Source organism: Lissotriton vulgaris, chromosome 1_1 (assembly GCF_964263255.1).
Source record: "Lissotriton vulgaris chromosome 1_1, aLisVul1.2, whole genome shotgun sequence".
In the NCBI taxonomy this organism is placed as follows: Eukaryota; Metazoa; Chordata; class Amphibia; order Caudata; family Salamandridae; genus Lissotriton; species Lissotriton vulgaris.
In genome coordinates, this window is record NC_141685.1 from 850261605 (window position 1) to 850279856 (window position 18252).

At 46.2% G+C, this 18252-nt stretch overlaps 2 protein-coding genes across 4 annotated transcripts in view; both read left to right on the plus strand.

Annotated features, from left to right (window-relative positions):
• The first annotated feature begins 245 nt into the window (after window positions 1-245).
• The window catches only part of MOCS3 (molybdenum cofactor synthesis 3), a 78532-nt gene continuing 60525 nt past the window's right edge, over window positions 246-18252 (plus strand). For 2 of the 3 annotated variants that reach the window (XM_086957781.1, XM_086957792.1), the window contains exon 1: window positions 246-307. The gene's annotated coding sequence lies outside the window, so the exon portion shown is untranslated. The remainder of the gene's footprint in view (window positions 308-18252) is intronic. The other variant, XM_086957802.1, reaches the window with a different exon arrangement.
• Window positions 249-18252, plus strand: part of LOC147748011 (short-chain dehydrogenase/reductase family 42E member 1-like) — a 135050-nt gene continuing 117046 nt past the window's right edge. The window contains exon 1 of the mRNA XM_086957814.1: window positions 249-307. The gene's annotated coding sequence lies outside the window, so the exon portion shown is untranslated. The remainder of the gene's footprint in view (window positions 308-18252) is intronic.

Sequence of the window (18252 nt, forward strand, 5' to 3'; positions counted from 1 at the left end):
TCATTGCTTGTGTGCTGCTTAGTACTAAGTCTAAGAACAGGCAACAGGCACTAGGACCCGAGCTCGCTCGCTTCAGGTGAGGGGAGGGAAAAGGGAAGTGACGTGCTGCGGGGGCGGTGCGTCGGGTCTGAGTGAAGAAGCGAATTAAGTTTTGAAGCCTGTATGCTACGTAACTCCAGCAGAAACACCCAGTTAGATAACAGCCCTACAGTAGGGCATCCAGATTTCCAAACAGAGCAGCCAGTGGAAAAGGGGGCTGGAGTGCGTTTGTCTCCCGGAGAAGTCCTTCCCATCTCAGCATAAGTGGGTGAGCTACCGAGTGCACAACATTGCTGAGTCATTCCAAAGGGCGCCCGGTGCACGGGTTTGACCTGTTAGGGCCTCTTTGTGCTTAGTGCAGATTTCCCCCAAGAACTTCCGGTGTGCTGTGGTGTCCTGGTACAAGAACTGTTATTCCCTAAGAACTCCTTGTTTGCAGTTCCTGTAATGGAACATTAGAAGTGCAGGTTCTCTGTATAAGAGTACCTGCTTGTTTCTGGGAAGTGCCAGTACTCTCCAATTAAAAGTATTACGTTTCCTTTGAGAAGCAAAGGTACTCTCCTTCTCAAAATAAAAAAATCCCGGTAATCAGTACCAGCCCATTTAAAGCACTGCTTGTGTGCAGTCCAGTCTTTGTGCACAGTACTATTTTTGCTGTGGTTCCTTGTAGATAGACAGTGCTGAAGATTTCTGAGTCCCCACACACTGCTGTCCTTGTGCACACACAGTGATGTTTTCCCCATGGATATCTTTGTGCACAATGATGCTTTTCTTCATGGGTCTTTTGTGCGTTGATGTGCTTATTTATACTGTGATGTACTTGAGTATAATACTGCATTTGTGTTCATCCTTGGAGGATAAGGAATGCTGTTAAACTCGGGGATGCACATGCACAGACTTGATACACATGCACTGAATTGATGCACTTGCGCACATCTGCTCAGTAGTGTGTACCTGTGGCTTCCTGTGTTGTAGTTAGTACTGTTCTCCATGTACGATGCTGTTTTTAGGTCTCTGCTGTAGACAGCCCATGCGCTGTCTCGAAGAGACCTGTTGTATATACTTTGTGTGCTTCAGCCTGCCCATAAGCTTTTCATTTTCTGGCTCAATCGTCGCTCTCCTATTCTTTCTCCCCATTTGTCCATGCCATGGATGCGTCATACCTCTTCCTGTGCTAAGCCCTCCCCAAGACTATGGATCAATTGCTACTAGCCAGCCCCATCTCCCATTTAAGCAAATGTTTTTGGAAGTACTATTTTCTTTCGTTTGAAAACCTTTGCACAAGCGCTCGTTTTTTTTCCCAATCACTCTGTGCTGTAAACAGGGCTGTAAATCTTATGATCTTGTCACAAACAATAATGCACTGCATGCCCCATCCACAGACCCCCCCCCCCCCCCCCCCCCCCATCGCTGCTTTTCCCATTGTTGCTGCTCGGTGTTTTCCCTGAGGCTCCCTCTGTAGAGCATATGAGGATGACATACAGGTGAAAAAACTGACTCCTTTTTGTAGTATATGATATAAAATGGAAAATCAGAAGACAATGATAATTGTAAAATATGATGTGTGTTGAATGAATATCACCTCCCTTGTATTAAGAAATTTGCGTAAATTGAAAATCTTTACTAAAGCGAGTAGGGCTCAGATTAACAGCACAATTCCTCCCTCCCTCATATCAGGTTAGAACCTGCCACCACATTTACACACAACAGAGAGTGACGTTCCTTAACACATTCTTCTGGTTCTATTAGCTTGTACATTTCAGAAACGTCACTGTGCTCCTCCTACATCCTCTTTCACCGAGGCTGCTGCTCCCTCCGTAGCGCTTACAAAGACGCAGTATGGGTGGAAAAACTATGACTTTCTTGAAGTATATGATATAAAATGGACAATTCAGAAGACAATGAAAATTTCAAAGTATGATGCATGTTGAATGACTAACGTATTCCTGTATTAAGAAATTTTATGTAAATTGTGACCTTTTTAGCGCAATTACTCCCTCCCTCCGATTAGGATGGATGCTGTCTTTACTGCTACAACTCTTAAAGATGACCACCATATTTACACACAACAACTAGGAACGTTCCTTCCCACCAGGCAGTGGGAAACTGGCAAGGTCCGCTTTGGATCAAAATTCGGCCCAGGCACCCAACAAAAAAGTGCCCCACATTTATGAATAATGACCTTTCATGAAACATTGCTTAATTAGTATCAGGGGAGTAATTTTAGGAGAAATCAGTAATACATTAAGCTTTTTAAGCTTGTAGGGAAAGTAGCAACCTAGGAACAGCACCATTCCACTGCAACTCACTCACAGGTCTCCACACCTTATCTTCAAGCCTATACGTTTCTAAACCTCACATCCCTGAATATGGTAGTCACCTTCGGTTCCTTAGCCCCTGCGTTCCCCATCAGCCATCAGGCCCTGAGTCAGAGGACCATGTACATCATTGTGTCTGTATGCTTGTGTTTACCGACCAGGAACAAGGGGCCTACTCATCCTAAGACCTTGAAGCTCTTGCTCATCATCAGTACGTTTTAAAGCTTCTCACACACCAACCGGACCCTTAAACTAACTTCCATTCTCCGGCCTCTTATGCTCCTGCTTACAATGAGGTCTTGAAGGGCTCCTTCTCACTCTCAGATTCCTATGAAATTCAGCTCACCTGATTTCCCTCTTCACTCTAATCCAGACACTATCTTACTCTCAGGATCCTGAGAAATATGTTCACCTGAGATGCTCTGATTCATAGGTTTACCCTTGGGTCAAATCACCAGGTGTTCTGCTCACCCTAAGGACCTGAGGCTCCTGTTATCTTCTATTTCCTACAAAGTAATGTGGGGCGAGCTGGAGTTTTATGTGTATTGATTAGTCTAGCTACCCAAATTCCAGGTTACCTTCAAGTCCCAAAAACAATGCTCATTCTCATGTCCCTGACATTCCTGCTTTTACTCATCCCTCTGCTCATCCTCAGGCTCCTGGTCACCCTCAGGTAAGCAAGGCTCCTGCTCACCTTTGTTTCTCTGACGCTATTGGGCACCCTCAGGTCTCTTAGAGGCTTCTGCTCAGGGCATACGTTCTGTAAGCTCTTGCTCACACATATTAACACATTGCATCTCTATACAAATGTTCCAGCACAAACACAACATGAGTCAGACTGAGAGGGTCAAGCAGATACACAGATGTGCATGAAAGAAGGCAATGAGTCCAATATACCACAAACCTCAACCCAGAAGCAAAATGGCAGCCCTGAACATAACAGTCGCACACTGCCCATTGTAGAACTAGATGATGCAGGTAGTCCAAGTGTCACGGAGGAACCTGCAGTGAGGCATAAACAACTGCACAGGGGTACCTGTGTCCGACATCGGAGTGTCATTAGGCAGCCTAATCCCAGTTCAGGGTCTACACAAGATAATAGGCGATACCATAGAGGTGTTTGGTGGTCTTGAATCCTCTATGTTGAAGGTACAGCACTTATTTAACTTAAATAGATGCGCAGTATAACCAAAAAATTATCTGAATAAAAAGAAGCCTCATAATTGACTTCCAAAATGTAGCAACAACCATTGAATGTTCCCACAAGTCTCTAGAGGCAAAAGTGGACACTCTGACAGAGGCTATGTGGCCAAATGCAACAGACCTGCTCTATATCTCAAGATAAAGACCGTGGGCATTCCCCACACCTTTTATTGCTGATAATACTTTATGTATTAGCTAAACATAAACAATGCTGTACCCTTGGGGTGCTCCTATCCTTATTAAAAATCTTTGTGTAACTATCTTCCATCAACAGTGTATTTCTCACTTCACATGATGTCTCTATCCCACCATCAAAAAGTGTGTGAGAGTGAGGAGGCACCTCATGGAAACACCCTCCAGGGAGCTACTGATAGGTTCTCATAAGTGTCCTGCACTTATCATCGACAACCTCCACAACATTTATAATAATTATAAACGTATGTGAAAAAATTGTGCGCAACTTAATCGAAACAAATCTTTGTGAACAACCTGACCCCTTTATGTAAGAGCATTGGAAAACAAATTTTCTAGCTCCTACACTATAAAAACGAGCTAAACAACCACTGGCACTATTTCCATTTTTATTCTCTGCTGTGTGTTTGCTCACATTAAAAATAAGACCTACTGTCGTGCTTCATCATTACTGTCAGGGATTGACTCTGTCTAAGGCGCCTACAGAAACCGTAATGCCTTGGACTACAGTTCCCAGAAGGCCTTTTGGGAAGGAAGGTCTGAACGAAATAAAAGCACGTGACAACGCGACCGCGTTGTACGTGATTCTGGATTGCCGGAGCCTTGCGTAACAGCCGCGCCGTTAGGAAGTGGAGCCTCCCTCTTAATTCTTCACGTTCCAGAGGAGAACGCGACCTTTTGTATTCCTTGAGCCCGCTCGCGGCTGCGGCTGCGGCGGGCTGCTTATATCGTTCCGCTCGGCTGAGCGAGAACGTTTCCTGGTCTTTCGCTTGCGGCTGCGGCGGGCATTGGTGTTTCATCCGCTCGGCTGAGCATTACAAACGCTTCCAGATCCTCCCGCTCGCGGTTGCGGCGGATAGTTTCCCGGATCTGGAACATTTGTTGGCTAAGTTCTCTCGCTGCTGCAGAGGGCTTCTCCTGTTCTGGCCAAATCATCCCTTTTACCCATCCAGGAGGTACCGTTTTGATGCACACACACTATTTTGTCTTGACTCTCTCCCCATGGGAGTATGTGAACTAATCTTTATAATATTGTTTGGGATTGTTGAATTTGGGAGTTCTGGACAATTCTTTGGATTGCTAAGTGGAAAAGAATTCTCATATTCATTATCTACAGAACTGTGATTGGATCCTGCGTATGTTTACTAAACCTATGGATTTGGAATTTGTTTTTTGGTGCCTATTTTTGTTTTTGGGAAGCGTGGGAGACGAATGTGAGTATGATGGACATTGGGTTTGAATGCTGATTATCTCCAATTGATTCCTTGGAGTTGTAGATGACTGAATCTTGTTTCTTTCAGGCAGTGTTGTTCCAATCAATAGGAGAGGTATCTTATGAGAGCAATTGGGAGCAACTTCTAGGGAGAAGCCTATCCAGGTATAGTCAGGATTCTAGCGAGACCATACAGAGAGACAGGAATATCGTACTGTATTCATGTTATGTTGTTTGTTGTTTCAGGTAATCCCTTTCCACCGCAGACCCCACCCTTACCTTTCCCTCGCTTGATTACCTTTATGCTCTGTTTGATTTATTAGTCAGAGTGTGGGGAAGTCAGGAGTTGGACCCCATTAAGCATCACCCTGATCCTGAGGAGCCAGAGCAGACGTGACAGAATCACGTACCCAAGAATTACTCCTCCTGATCATGGTTATTATTGGTAATGGCGTCCTTGGACGATGTATTACAGGCTTTGGTTTTAGTGCAGCAGGAACTAGCTACTTCCCGGGCAGAAACCGCAGCATTAAAGGAGAATTTGGATAGGCAGGCGAGAATTCCTTTCTATGCCTCCACTTCTCCTCACCAGATACAGGTGACGGTACCTCCACCAATTCCCTTGGCCAGCCCTGAGAGATATGCGGGGGATCCCCAAAAAATCCAGACCTTTTTGACGCAGATTACCCTTCATTTTTCTTGTCGACCAGCATCCTTCCCCCCAACCTGCCTCGGGTGGCTTTTGCAATATCTTACCTGACAGGGGACGCGGCCAACTGGGCAGTTCCTTTAGTTAGGAATGATGATCCGTTACTCTCCGATTGGGCCGCATTTCGGAAAGAATTTGAGAGGGTATTTGATTGAAGGGCAACCACGCTCGGTGCCGATAGAGAGCTACTGGATTTACGTCCAGGTAGGAAGGATCTCATAACATATATGACGGCTTTCAATCGACTGGTTGTCGAAACCGCATGGCCAGAAGAGAAAAGGATGGCTCTCTACTATCAAGGATTGAGGGATGACATAAAGGATGTCTTGGCCCTGATAGATCCCCAACCCACCAACTGATCTCTACGTTTAGACCATAGAATGGCAGAGAGAGGGGGTGATCGGAGAAGAGGGGACAGATTTATTATTATTTATTTTTAGGTTTTTATAGAGCGCGTAGTCACCCAAGAGTATCCCAGCGCTAAACCTCGTGGTCCTGATGGATGAAAGTGCGGGGGGTGAGAGTGATTTAAGGAAAAAGGAAGGTTTTGAGAGATTTCCTGAAACGCAGGAGGTTTGGTTCAGATCTTAGTTTCAGGTGGAGCGCGTTCCATTGCTTCGCTGTGTGGACCGAGAAGCGGCGGCCTCCTGCACGGGCCTTTTTCACCCTGGGAACCACAATAAGGTTTTCATGGTCCGATCGAAGCGCTCTAGTAGGTCTGTAGGGTGTGATACAGTTGTTGAGGATTGGTGGGCCTGCGTTGTGGAGTACTTTGTGAGCCAGGCATAGGGCCTTGAATATCACTCTTTCCCTGATCGGAAGCCAGTGCAGTTTTTTCAGTGAAGGTTTTGCCGAGGTTCTGGCTGGGGTGTTCGTAAGCATCCGGGCAGCGGCATTCTGGGTTTTCTGTAGTATTTGAAGAGTGGTTTCCGGGGCTCCTAAGTAAATGGCGTTGCTGTAGTCCAACCTGGACACAATTAGGCCTTGGATCAGCAGTAACCGGGAATGGAAAGGGAGTAGGGGGAGCACCTTCCTGCATGATCTCAATAGGCCGTAACAAATGCCAGCCGTTTTCCTTGCCTGCGTTCTGAAGGTGAGATCTTTCTCTAACCATACTCCCAAACTCTTAACTTCCGTCTTAGGACAGATGGATGATGGAAGCTACTCCCGAAACCCACTCACTGCCTCCCACTAAAGAATCTGTCCATGAACCCATGGACGTGGGTGCTGTTCGACCCCTGTTGACTAAAGTGGAGAGAGAAAGCCGCAGGGCTCAGGGTCTCTCCATGTACTGCGGGAAGAAGGGTCACTATGTTCGAGACTGTACGGTCAAACCCAAGAGGAGTTGTCCTTTTGTTCTGGGTAAACAATTGGCCGGCACCACCCGAGTAAACCTTAATAATGAAGAGGCCGAGTTGGCGGGGGTCCCGGAGGTAGAGGTCCTAGATAAGTAATGGAAAGTGACGTCTCTCGCAGTCACTGAAACTAGAAAAACAGAATCTCACATAGTACTAACCATGGTTCTGAAGGTAGGGGAACAGACACATACTGTTCTAACTATGATCGATTCAGGGGCCACAGGCAACTTTATTGATGATGGTTTGGTTCAAAGATTAGGCCTGATTAGGGTACCCAGTGAGACACCAGAGAAGGTATTAGCGGTGGATGGCACGCCACTGAAATCGGGGCCTATCACGGAACACACTGAGGTCTTATGTTTGATTCTGCCAGGTTATCCTCTGAACCATGTGGAGGAAATCATGCTGAATATCATAGAGGCTCCTCAATACGAGGTGATACTGGGTATGCCTTGGCTATGGCAACACAATCCACCTTGGATTGGAGGAAGAAAACTATTAGCTTCCAGTCATCTCATTGTATGGAAGGGTGTTTAAGAAACGCCTTCTCTCAGGCTCTGGCTTTGTCCCAGGTGTACCAGATAGCTATGGCCGCGGAGAAGGACATGACTGTACCCAAAGAATATGAGACTTAAGCTGATGTTTTCAGTGAAGTGAAGGCCGAATCTCTACCACCACATCGCGACTATGACTGTTGTATAGATCTGGTGGAAGGAGCATCTATTCCATCTTACAGAGTGTATGCCCTGTCGGACCCCGAAACTAAACACCTGCGTGAATACCTTGACCACTATTGTTCCATAGGTTTCATTCGTCCATCTCTATCTCCAGCGGCATCTCCTCTTTTTTTCACGGCGAAAGCTAATGGTGAACTGAGGACATGCGTTGACTACCGCATGCTGAATAAAAATACCATTAAAAACCGGTATCTTCTTCCACTCATCCCGGTGTTGCTGGATCAGGTGAAAGAGGCCCAAATACACACCTGTTTAGATCTCAGAGGGGCCTATCACCTGGTTCGCATCCACGAAAGGGATGAGTGGAAGACGGCATTCAAAACGCGGTACGGGTTGTTCGAGTACCTGGTAATGCCGTTCAGGCTTTGCAATGCCCCGGCGGCATTCCAGTATTTCCTCAATTATGTTTTGAAAGAATACATCGATCTGTTTGTTATCGTCTACATCATCGAAATTTTGGTGCATTCGTCTTCAAAAGAACAACATGAAGGGCATATACTACTGATACTTAAGAGATTACAGGAAAACAGTTTGTTCTGCAAACTCAGTAAATATGAGTTTAATGTAGATGAGGTGGAATTCCAAGGCGTGATTTTGACTCCAAAAGGGTTTGGTAAGGCTGGGAGAAAGATTGAAGCGGTACAGGATTGGCCAGTACCCAAGAACGTTAGGGAAGTCCAATGTTTTTTGGGTTTCTCCAATTATTACCGGAGGTTCATTTCCCATTTTTCGTTATTGGCCGCACCCATAACCAGACTATTGAGGAAAGGAATCCCGTTTATATGGACTGCCGAAGCCTCAGAGGCTTTTTCTCAAATGAAACAGGCCTTCTGTTCGGCACCCATCTTGCGACACCCACAGACAGACGTCCCGTTTGTGGTAGAAGCGGACGCTTCGGATGAAGCCATTGGAGCAGTATTGTCTCAGAGGGATCGGTTCACACGTCAGCTGCATCCCGTGACTTTCCTTTCTAAAAAGCTAAACTCCGTTGAAATCAATTGCACCGTGGCCGAAAAGGAACTGCTGGCCATAAAACGTGCTTTCCAGGAGTGGAGACACTATCTGTGGGGTGCCCTTCACACTATCACTGTGTATTCGGACCATAGGAACCTTCAGTTCATGAGAACCGCCCGACACCTGTCCCAAAGGTAGATGCGATGGATGCTATTCTTCGCATAATATGACTTTCTAATCACCTTTAGGCCAGGGACTGATAACAGAAAAGCGGATTCCTTGTCCAGGAAGGGAGTAGATGCCTTAACACGCCAGGAAACCACAAATGCGATAGTGAGTCCTGACAAGGTTATATGTGTTGTTACAGTGGAAGATTTCCTTGATCAGGTTAAAAGGCACAGAACATTGGATCAATGGCAACAATGGGCTAGACAAAACCAACACCGGTCTCTAAAACATGATATGTCTATGTACGATGACAAACTCTACCTCCCTAGTCATGCTTTGAGGCTGAAAGCATTTAATTGGTGTCATGATGCGGTGGCGGCGGGACATCTTGGCTCTAGGAAAACCTTACATTTGATCAAACGCCAGTTCTGGTGGGAAGGAATGACCAAGGATGTGAGTGCTTGGGTGGGAGAATGCGAAATCTGTGCTCAAGCAAAGGGAGAACATAATAAGAGCAAAGAACTGTTGATGCCTGTACCCACTCCCTCCCAACCTTGGCACACCATCAGTCTTGACTTGGTCCTTGGGTTACCACTGGATCAGGGATTCAATGCCAGATTGGTGGTGGTAGACAGCCTGACGAAAATGGGCCATTTCATACCCTGCAAAAACCTACCCACAGCGAGTCAAACTACCCAGCTACTCATGCAAAACGTAGTGAGCACATGGGACTGCCCAGGGTTACCATTTCGGACAGAGGTCCACAGTTCATTGCCCGGTTCTGGAGATCGTGGTGTAAGGCCTTGCAGATCGAAGCCGCTCTTTCTACCAGCTTCCACCCTCAGACCGATGGGCAGACGGAGCGCCTTAATCCGACTCTGAAGACATATTTGAGGTGTTATTCCAAGGAGGCCTCCGATTCTTGGGTATCTTTGCTTTGGCTGGCCGAACTTTCATACAACAATGCTTGGCATAGCTCGATTAGGGAACCCCCCTTTCGGGCTAACACAGGTTTTCATGCTCGTACATTGCCGCTATCTCTACCTAGCGACGTGCAAAACCAGCCCACTGTCCAGTCCCAGGTGCGTTCCCTCTTAACCATCCATAAACGCATCCAGGCTACTCTTGTTCGGGCCAAAGGTACATACAAGCATTGGGCGGACAGGCGTCGACAAGCTGGTCTGGAGTACCAGGTTGGGGATATGGCGTGGCTCTCTACGAAGAACATTCGATTCCGGTGCCGCAGTAGCTTTCATCCTCGATTCATTGGTCCTTATACTGTTCTTCGGAGGATCAATCCTGTGGCTTACAAATTGAAACTTCCAGCGTCTTTGAGGATCCATCCTGTGTTCCACTGTGGTTTGCTGAATCCTGCCAGGAACGCCGACGCCGGGCTCCGCCCCCCTGTGATGAATGATGGTCAGCTCGAATACGAGGTACGTCGTATCCTGGATTCCAAGGTCCATCGGGGCCGTCTGTGGTACCTTGTGTCCTGGAAGGGGTATTCGGCGGAGTACGATTCCTGGGAACCTTGTGCGGCGGTTCATTCTCCGCGGGAGGTGCGTCTGTTTCATGCCCGCTATCCCGGGAAGCCTGGTGCTAGGAGGCGCTTGGGAGGAGGGCGTACTGTCAGGGATTGACTCTGTCTAAGGCGCCTACAGAAACCGTAATGCCTTGGACTACAGTTCCCAGAAGGCCGTTTGGGAAGGAAGGTCTGAACGAAATAAAAGCATGTGACAACGCGACCGCGTTGTACGTGATTCTGGATTGCCGGAGCCTTGCCTAACAGCAGCGCTGTTAGGAAGTGGGGCCTCCCTCTTGATTCTTCATGTTCCGCAGGGGAACGCGACCTTTTGTATTCCTTGAGCCCGCTCGTGGCTGCGGCGGGCTGCTTATATCGTTCCGCTCGGCTGAGCGAGAACGTTTCCTGGTCTTTCGCTCGCGGCTGCGGCGGGCATTGGTGTTTCATCCGCTCGGCTGAGCATTACAAACGCTTCCAGATCCTCCTGCTCGCGGCTGCGGCGGATAGTTTCCCGGATCTGGAATATTTGTTGGCTAAGTTCTCTCGCGGCTGCAGAGGGCTTCTCCTGTTCTGGCCCTATCTTCAGGAAGGAGCATCGGGTCCCATTTACCCATCCAGGAGGTACCGTTTTGATGCACACACACAGTTTTGTCTTGACTCTCTCCGCCATGGGAGTATGTGAACTAATCTTTATAATATTGTTTGGGATTTTTGAATTTGGGAGTTCTGGACAATTCTTTGGATTGCGAAGTGGAAAAGAATTCTCATATTCATTATCTACAAAACTGTGATTGGATCCTGCGTATGTTTACTAAACCTATGGATTAGGACTTTGTTTTTTGGTGCCTATTTTTGTTTTTGGGAAGCGTGGGAGACTAATGTGAGTATGATGGACATTGGGTTTGAATGCTGATTATCTCCAGTTGATTCAGTGGATTTGTAGATGACTGAATCTTGTTTCTTTCAGGCGGTGTTGTTCCAATCAATAGGAGAGGTTTCTTATGAGAGCAATTGGGAGCAACTCCTAGGGAGAAGCCTAGACAGGTATAGTCAGGATTCTAGCGAGACCATACAGAGAGTAGACAGGAATATCGTACTGTATTCATGTTATGTTTTTTGTTGTTTCAGGCAATCCCTTCCCACCGCAGACCCCACCCTTACCTTTCCCTCGCTTGATTACCTTTATGCTCTGTTTGATTTATTAGTCAGAGTGTGGGGAAGTCAGGAGGTGGACCCCATTAAGCATCACCCTGATCCTGAGGGGCCGGAGCAGACGTGACCATTGCTGTATAAGAAGCCAACATGTTTCATTGCCTGTTGATACTTCCTCGGCAATTTCTTCAGGGCTAGGGGTCAGTCCTCGCCACACTGCCAATTACAGTATAATCCTTGTGGAATATAGACACAAACAACATCAGACAAACACCGAGTTACACACATACACGTAGCTCTACACACCAACATTTTTTCTTGATGTTACTGCTCATTGAGGAAGGGCCTCCAAAATATTTACTGGGTGGTCGCCCACTTTTGGCATACCAGCAGCCACCTTCTAAGGATAAAGTGTACTCATCCACAGAACTCAGATTTCTCAGTCACGGTTGTTCTCCGGCAACCTACAAGTAAAATGCATCCAATATGTGTATATCCCTTTCAAGCCCATTTCCACTCGTTAATTTCTTAGGGTATAGACCGCTTTTGAACAACACATCTTTGGCGTTGAGACAGGGACGCGGTTTGCCTCATTCCAGTGCGCCCCCTACCATAACCATTTCTGAACTCCCCCACTAGTAAGACGTCGCATGTCTCTCGCTTCGATCGTTACCCAGGTGTTAGTCAAGGCTTAAAGCATCAGACCAACTCCTCTGAGTCCTTCGTATTGCCTCTAATTAATGTTCAGACACCATCCCGGCTTACCTGATAGAACGCTGCGTTCGGCTCTCTTGCTCCCCGCTCGTTCCCCATGTGTTTTCTCCACGTATTTGAACGCCTTGGTGCGGGCTTCTTGACACGCCCTGCTACGTCCGATGAGCGCTTATGACAAAGCGTTCACTTTCAGCGCCATCTTGGAGTGGCGATTTGTAACGTTTTGATCTCTCTTTGGCAGTTACAATCTTATCTATAGGTTCAGCAATACAGTTTGGAACATGACATCCTTTAGAATGGGCAACCAAATTCCAACAGGGACAAAAATGCAATATTAAAATTATATATTTTCGATTTACAACAACGGTGATTCAGTCTTAGCATGCCAGGTATTGCAGGCATATCTTTTATGCTGGGCAAACTAAAAACATCCAAATGGGGATTGATATTCGATGCATTATATCCAAAGACTTCAGTGCATCCTAATTTCAGACCAATTACTGTGTGATAGTTGTCAGATCTTCATGCTATGTCAATTTTGGTATAGCGTATGTTTCTCCAAGAACTTTTTAAGATTGACTCCACCCTTGCGGATGCATAGCTAATTCTGTGCTGCTGATAATGTTATATGTGGGTTCTTGCCTCTAGGTATGTACTATGACCTTGTTCCACTCAATAACATCGTTAAGGCCATGTCGGTCAGCCAGCTCTTGATAGATCCATCAGACCCCTTTTGTGGCCAGTATGTTCTCAATACTGAGTGTGTCTCCCCACACCTTTTCTAACACTATCCACTTGATGTACCTGTAATGATGTTTCAATTCACGATAGTGCCCCACCAAACGGGTGGTCAATTTGTCTGCTTTGATGGTACTCAGTTGCTCCTGAATTTTAATCTTGCGGGTTGTCAAAGCAATATAGTGCAACCCGAATGGGCAAGTCAATCAATATATAACATTTGTGGTGTTACAATTGGTGAATTTGTTAAGATACCATATTCTGCCATTCACCAATTCAACACTTTGCTGTTCCTGTAAGCTCACACACCCTCCACATGGATGGTGGCCGGCGGGCAGTCCTGATGTTTTGATCTCCTAAATTGATCCCTTAGATTTCTAAATCTTTTAAACGCAAACATCGGGGATGGCGTAACAAAATCCTTCGTATTCAATAAAGGCCAATGTTTCCTAATGATCTGTCGTATCCTGGTAGATAATGGATCCAATGTTGTTACCACTGGAAGGCATTCCCCTTTCTCCTTAGCATTCCTCTCAAGCAAGCCCGCTCTAGGTGTGTTTAATGCCCCTTTCCTGGCTTTATTCACAATTCTTTTTAGGGTATGCCCGATTTCTCAAGCTTGCCTGCCAATTCTGCTGCCTGCTCAACAAATTTCTCAGTGGAGCTACAATTCCTTCAGTAGCGCAAAAACTGCCCCACTGGTAAATTATCCCGCAGGGCACGGGTATGGAATGATTTGTAGTGTAATAGAGAATTTTTATCAGTCATTTTCTAGTGTACATTCGTACACAATCGATTGTCCCTAGCACAGATGTCCAGATCCAGGTAGGTGGCTGTGTCCCTACTGATGTGTCAGGTGAATTTCAGGCATTCATCAAGTCCATTCAGCCACGTTAAGAATTCCTGAAGGACTCCCTCAGAGCCCGACCCGCACAGCACATCACCTATAAATCTCTTCCAGAGACAGATGTTATTCTGGAAGGGATTAGCTGGATAATTAATATAGTTGGCTTCAAACTGGCCTACATAAATGCTGGCCAGACTGGGGGCAAAAGTTGCCCCCATCGAAGTGCTAGACACTTGTAGGTACATCTGCTCCTTGTACATAAAAAAGTTTCTGCTCAGGGTTTTTTCAATGCATTGAAGTACAAATGATTGAGGGGTGTCGTAAAACCACTCCCATGCCGCCAGTACCCGCGCTACTGCCACCAGCGTGGCTTCCTGGGGTATGCTTGTGTACAACGACTCAGTCAATTGTAATCAAGAATTGATGTTCTTGGTCATAGTTTAGAGGATCCAGTATGTTCAAAACATCCGTCGTATCCTGCAAATAAGATGGTTGGGTAAGTACACATTTCCTCAGAAAAAAATCTGAGAATCGCGACAAGGGCTCCATCACGGACTGAATGCCCGACACTATCGGTCGGCCCGGTGGAGGACGTTGCGCTTTGAGTATCTTTGGCAGTATATAAAATGCCTGTACCCGTGGTTTCAAATTTGTCAAAAAGTCTGCTTCTTTCGATGTGACCCATTTCTTTTCTTTGGTCTCTGTTACAAGTCTGATGATTAACTCTTGTAACTCTCCTGTAGGATCACATGCAAGGGGTCTATAGTTCTTGCGGGCCCGAGAAGCCTCAATATCTCCGCCTTATAATCACTGGTTTTCATCACGACCACCGCCCCGCCTTTGTCAGCCGGTTTCATGGTCAATGATTTAGTATTCTGTAAGGATTTAACTGCTGACCATTCAGCCTTACTCATATTGCTAAACCCCTGTCTTTTCTCAACCTGCTCCAAGTTGTCAATGTCCCATGGTACCTTTTCTTCAAATACCTGTACTTCAGGGCCCATTGAACTATTCGAGGGACAAAAAGTTGAAGGTCGGTGGGCTGATCACACTCCTTATCTGCAAAAAACTTTTTTAATTTGATTCTCCTCATCACTTCGAAGAATTCACTCCTGCATTTAAAACTATCATGCACAGGTGTGGGCACAAACCCAAGGCCCTTGTTAAGAACCCTCAGTTCGTCATTAGTCAGCACATACTCCGATAGATTCACCACTAAGTCAGTCTCCTGGGTGACTCTATCCAAAATCACAGTGGTAGGAAAGACTCAGCTGCGTGTAATTGTCGGGTAGTAAGTTTGCCATGTCTGATTCAGATTCTGTCGGGTCCTGCCTCGCCCCCTCTGAACCCCACCTCCCCCTCGACCTGTCTGGTGCTGTCCTAAAAAAGAATGAAATAATGCACCCAGATCCTCGTCTGATCTATCTTGAGGATTGAATCTTACTCAGCCCTGGTTGGATGTAGAGGGTTGGGCACTGCTCTCGTCGTCTTCTCTGCTCGTATTAACGAAGGTCCAGTTCTGGGTGTAATCCTACCTTCTCGTCTTCCACCCCTCTGACCTTGCGGTTGGTATGCCTGTTCAGAATTGGACTGATAATACTTGTCCTCTGTATATGGGAAGGCCCACTCGTGCGTATATCGCTTCCAAATTACGTTTGAGCCCTTTGATTTTTTGATCCACCATATAAGTTTTGTACTCCCCTAAGTCACTTTGGATTCTGGCGAGTTGTTCCCTAGCATCCACAATGGTGGTGTCCACCTTGATTGCCTCCTCTAACTCCAATGTCTCCTTCAGGAGTTCCTCACTCAGACGTTTGGCCGTATTGATAATGAGGATAAACCAGTCCCGGGTACACTTATTCGCAATGTAGCTCCAATTGACCCGGAACCTCTTATCCTCAAGAAAAATCTTAGGCTCCAAACGTACTAATAAATTCCATTCTCGATTACAATTGGCATTGAGTCGTTGTACACAAGCATACCCCAGGAAGCAGGCAACAGCGCGGACACTGGCGGCATGTGAGTGGTATTATGACACCCCTCAATCGTTTGTACTTCAATGCGTTGAAATAACTCTGACCAGAAACTTTTTTATGTACATGGAGCAGATATACCTACAAGTGTCTGGCACTTCGATGGGGGCAACTTTTGCCCCCAGTCTGGCCTGCGTTTATGTCGGCCAGTTTGAAGCCAACTATAGTAATCATCCATCTAATCCTTTCCAGAATAACATCTGTCTCTGGAAGAGATTTATAGATGATGTGCTGTGCATCTGGACGGACTCTGAGGGAGTCCTTCAGGAATTCTTAACGCGGCTGAATGGACTTGATGAATGCCTGAAATTCACCTGGAACATCAGTAGGGACACAGCCACCTACCTGGATCTGAACTAGGGGTGGGCGGAATTTGCAAAATTCACTTTCGCAAACAATTGCGAAAATGTCAAAAATCTCCGCAAACACGCCGAAATATTGCGAAGACACAGACGTTTTTTTCCTGCCCATTCGCTGTATTTTTTGCGTGATCGCGGCTCGCCAACTTACCCATGCGGTTGCTCATGAGCGCGGCCATCTTGTTTTCACTTGTCCCGCCCGCGATGCTTACTTCCTGTTCCGGGTCACGCAATGCATGCTCTCGCCCGTTCGCGGTACGTATTTCCTGTTCGGGAACGCGAGGCGCTTTTTGCGTGCTCGGGGAGATAATATTGCGCGAACCTGCGCACGTGGTCACAATGGGCGCGGCCATCTTGTTTTTCACTCTATTGCATGGTTCTGGGGCCTGATTTTCAATCTACCCTGTATCTTTACAATCCTTTGTTTCAAGCCACTTTTTAAAAATCTTTTTTTATTTATTATCTCTCTAACTATTTTCCTGCTTCTATATTTTTGGTTTTTGTCTACTTTTTGTGTGTTTTTTAGCTACTTTTTCACTCTTTTTCTATTGCCTGCTATTTCCTTTACTTACTTTTAAAATTTTATTACCTTTTTCTTTCCCGCCCAGTCTCTCTCTCCCCAGAACCATGGCGAAGGGTATGGCTCGCCGCAGCCAGAGCTGCGACCACCTTCCTTGCGGAAGGGGGCGCCCACAAGTGGTGCAGGCACGGGCCTTATTTGGGTAGGTGGAGTTGGCTGCACTCATCTTCTTTGTGCAGCGCCACCTCCCCTCAACCCTGGCAGCAGGTGGCAGGCCTGGGACCGGGTACGGGCTCCAGGAACGTCGACAGCGCTGGGGGAAGGTGCGCCGGGCAGTGTTGCGCTGCTCTGGGGTCCGGCGCACCCAGACGCTGTTGACACACCAGTGGTCCGACATCCTGGACCGTGAGCAGGACCTGCTGGACCTGCTAGGAGTGGAGATCCCGGGTCTTGGTGAGTAACTATTTAATTATTACTACTTTGTGTCTGTTCTTCTGCTCTGTGTTATATATTGCGAATATCTTTTTTTTTTTCCAACCAGCTAGAATAATGCTGCTTACATTCAGGTTAATTAGGTTTAAAAGTCTTCTGTGATTGTTATGACGCAGGTGCTCCTCTGCGCTACTACTAATTTTACTTGTTTGCAACTTTGCGTTTGCACTCGATTAGCATGATTATGTAAGTTTATTTTAGAGAAATTAAGTTACGTAATGCTATAGTGACTCTAGTCCACTCCTTACTTTGTCCTGTCACTAAGAGATTGGAGCGGATTGATACTTAGGTTTAGTTACTTTGTATGAGTTTGTAATTTTTTTGTGGTAAGCTTGATGCCCCCTCAGTTACGTCATGTGCTGCTAGTACCCCAGTCTTTATTAGAACCTTTTCTACTTTGTTCAATGAGTGGTGGCAATAGGCTTAGCAGTAGCAGAACATCAGCATCAATAAATCAACCCAAAATTTGGTGTAGACAAAAAATGTAGTCATGTGTCCTCCATTTGACCATATGCACATTGTTGAGGACTAAAAGAAGTGGAAATGCATACTTAATGTACAATTGGAATGCCCGGAATAGGTGGGCTAGTTCGGGTGGTACGTCGTACTAATGCTTAGTTAGTATTCTGGAGTCAGAATGGAAGACTGAATTAGTGTTGATAAATAGTAAGTAGTCGATCCGCGAATCCCCCGATACTACTTGTTGACCAGATGAGATCGGTCAATTTAGTTATTGCAATTGTTGTTTACATAAGTGTTTTTTGACCGTTCTTTAAAAATGTTTATTTGTTTGACACCACCCATCAATGTTTGTCTCTTTATTATATCTTTCCTGTTCAGCACCCAGGGGCAGGCCGGCGGGGAGTGGGACACTGTCGGCAGGAGAAAAACACCAGGAGGACACCAATGAGGGCTCCTCTGCTGGCCCTAGTAAGTCTTCCTGTTTTTAATAATAATCCTTATTCCAGAACTTTTACTGCACCA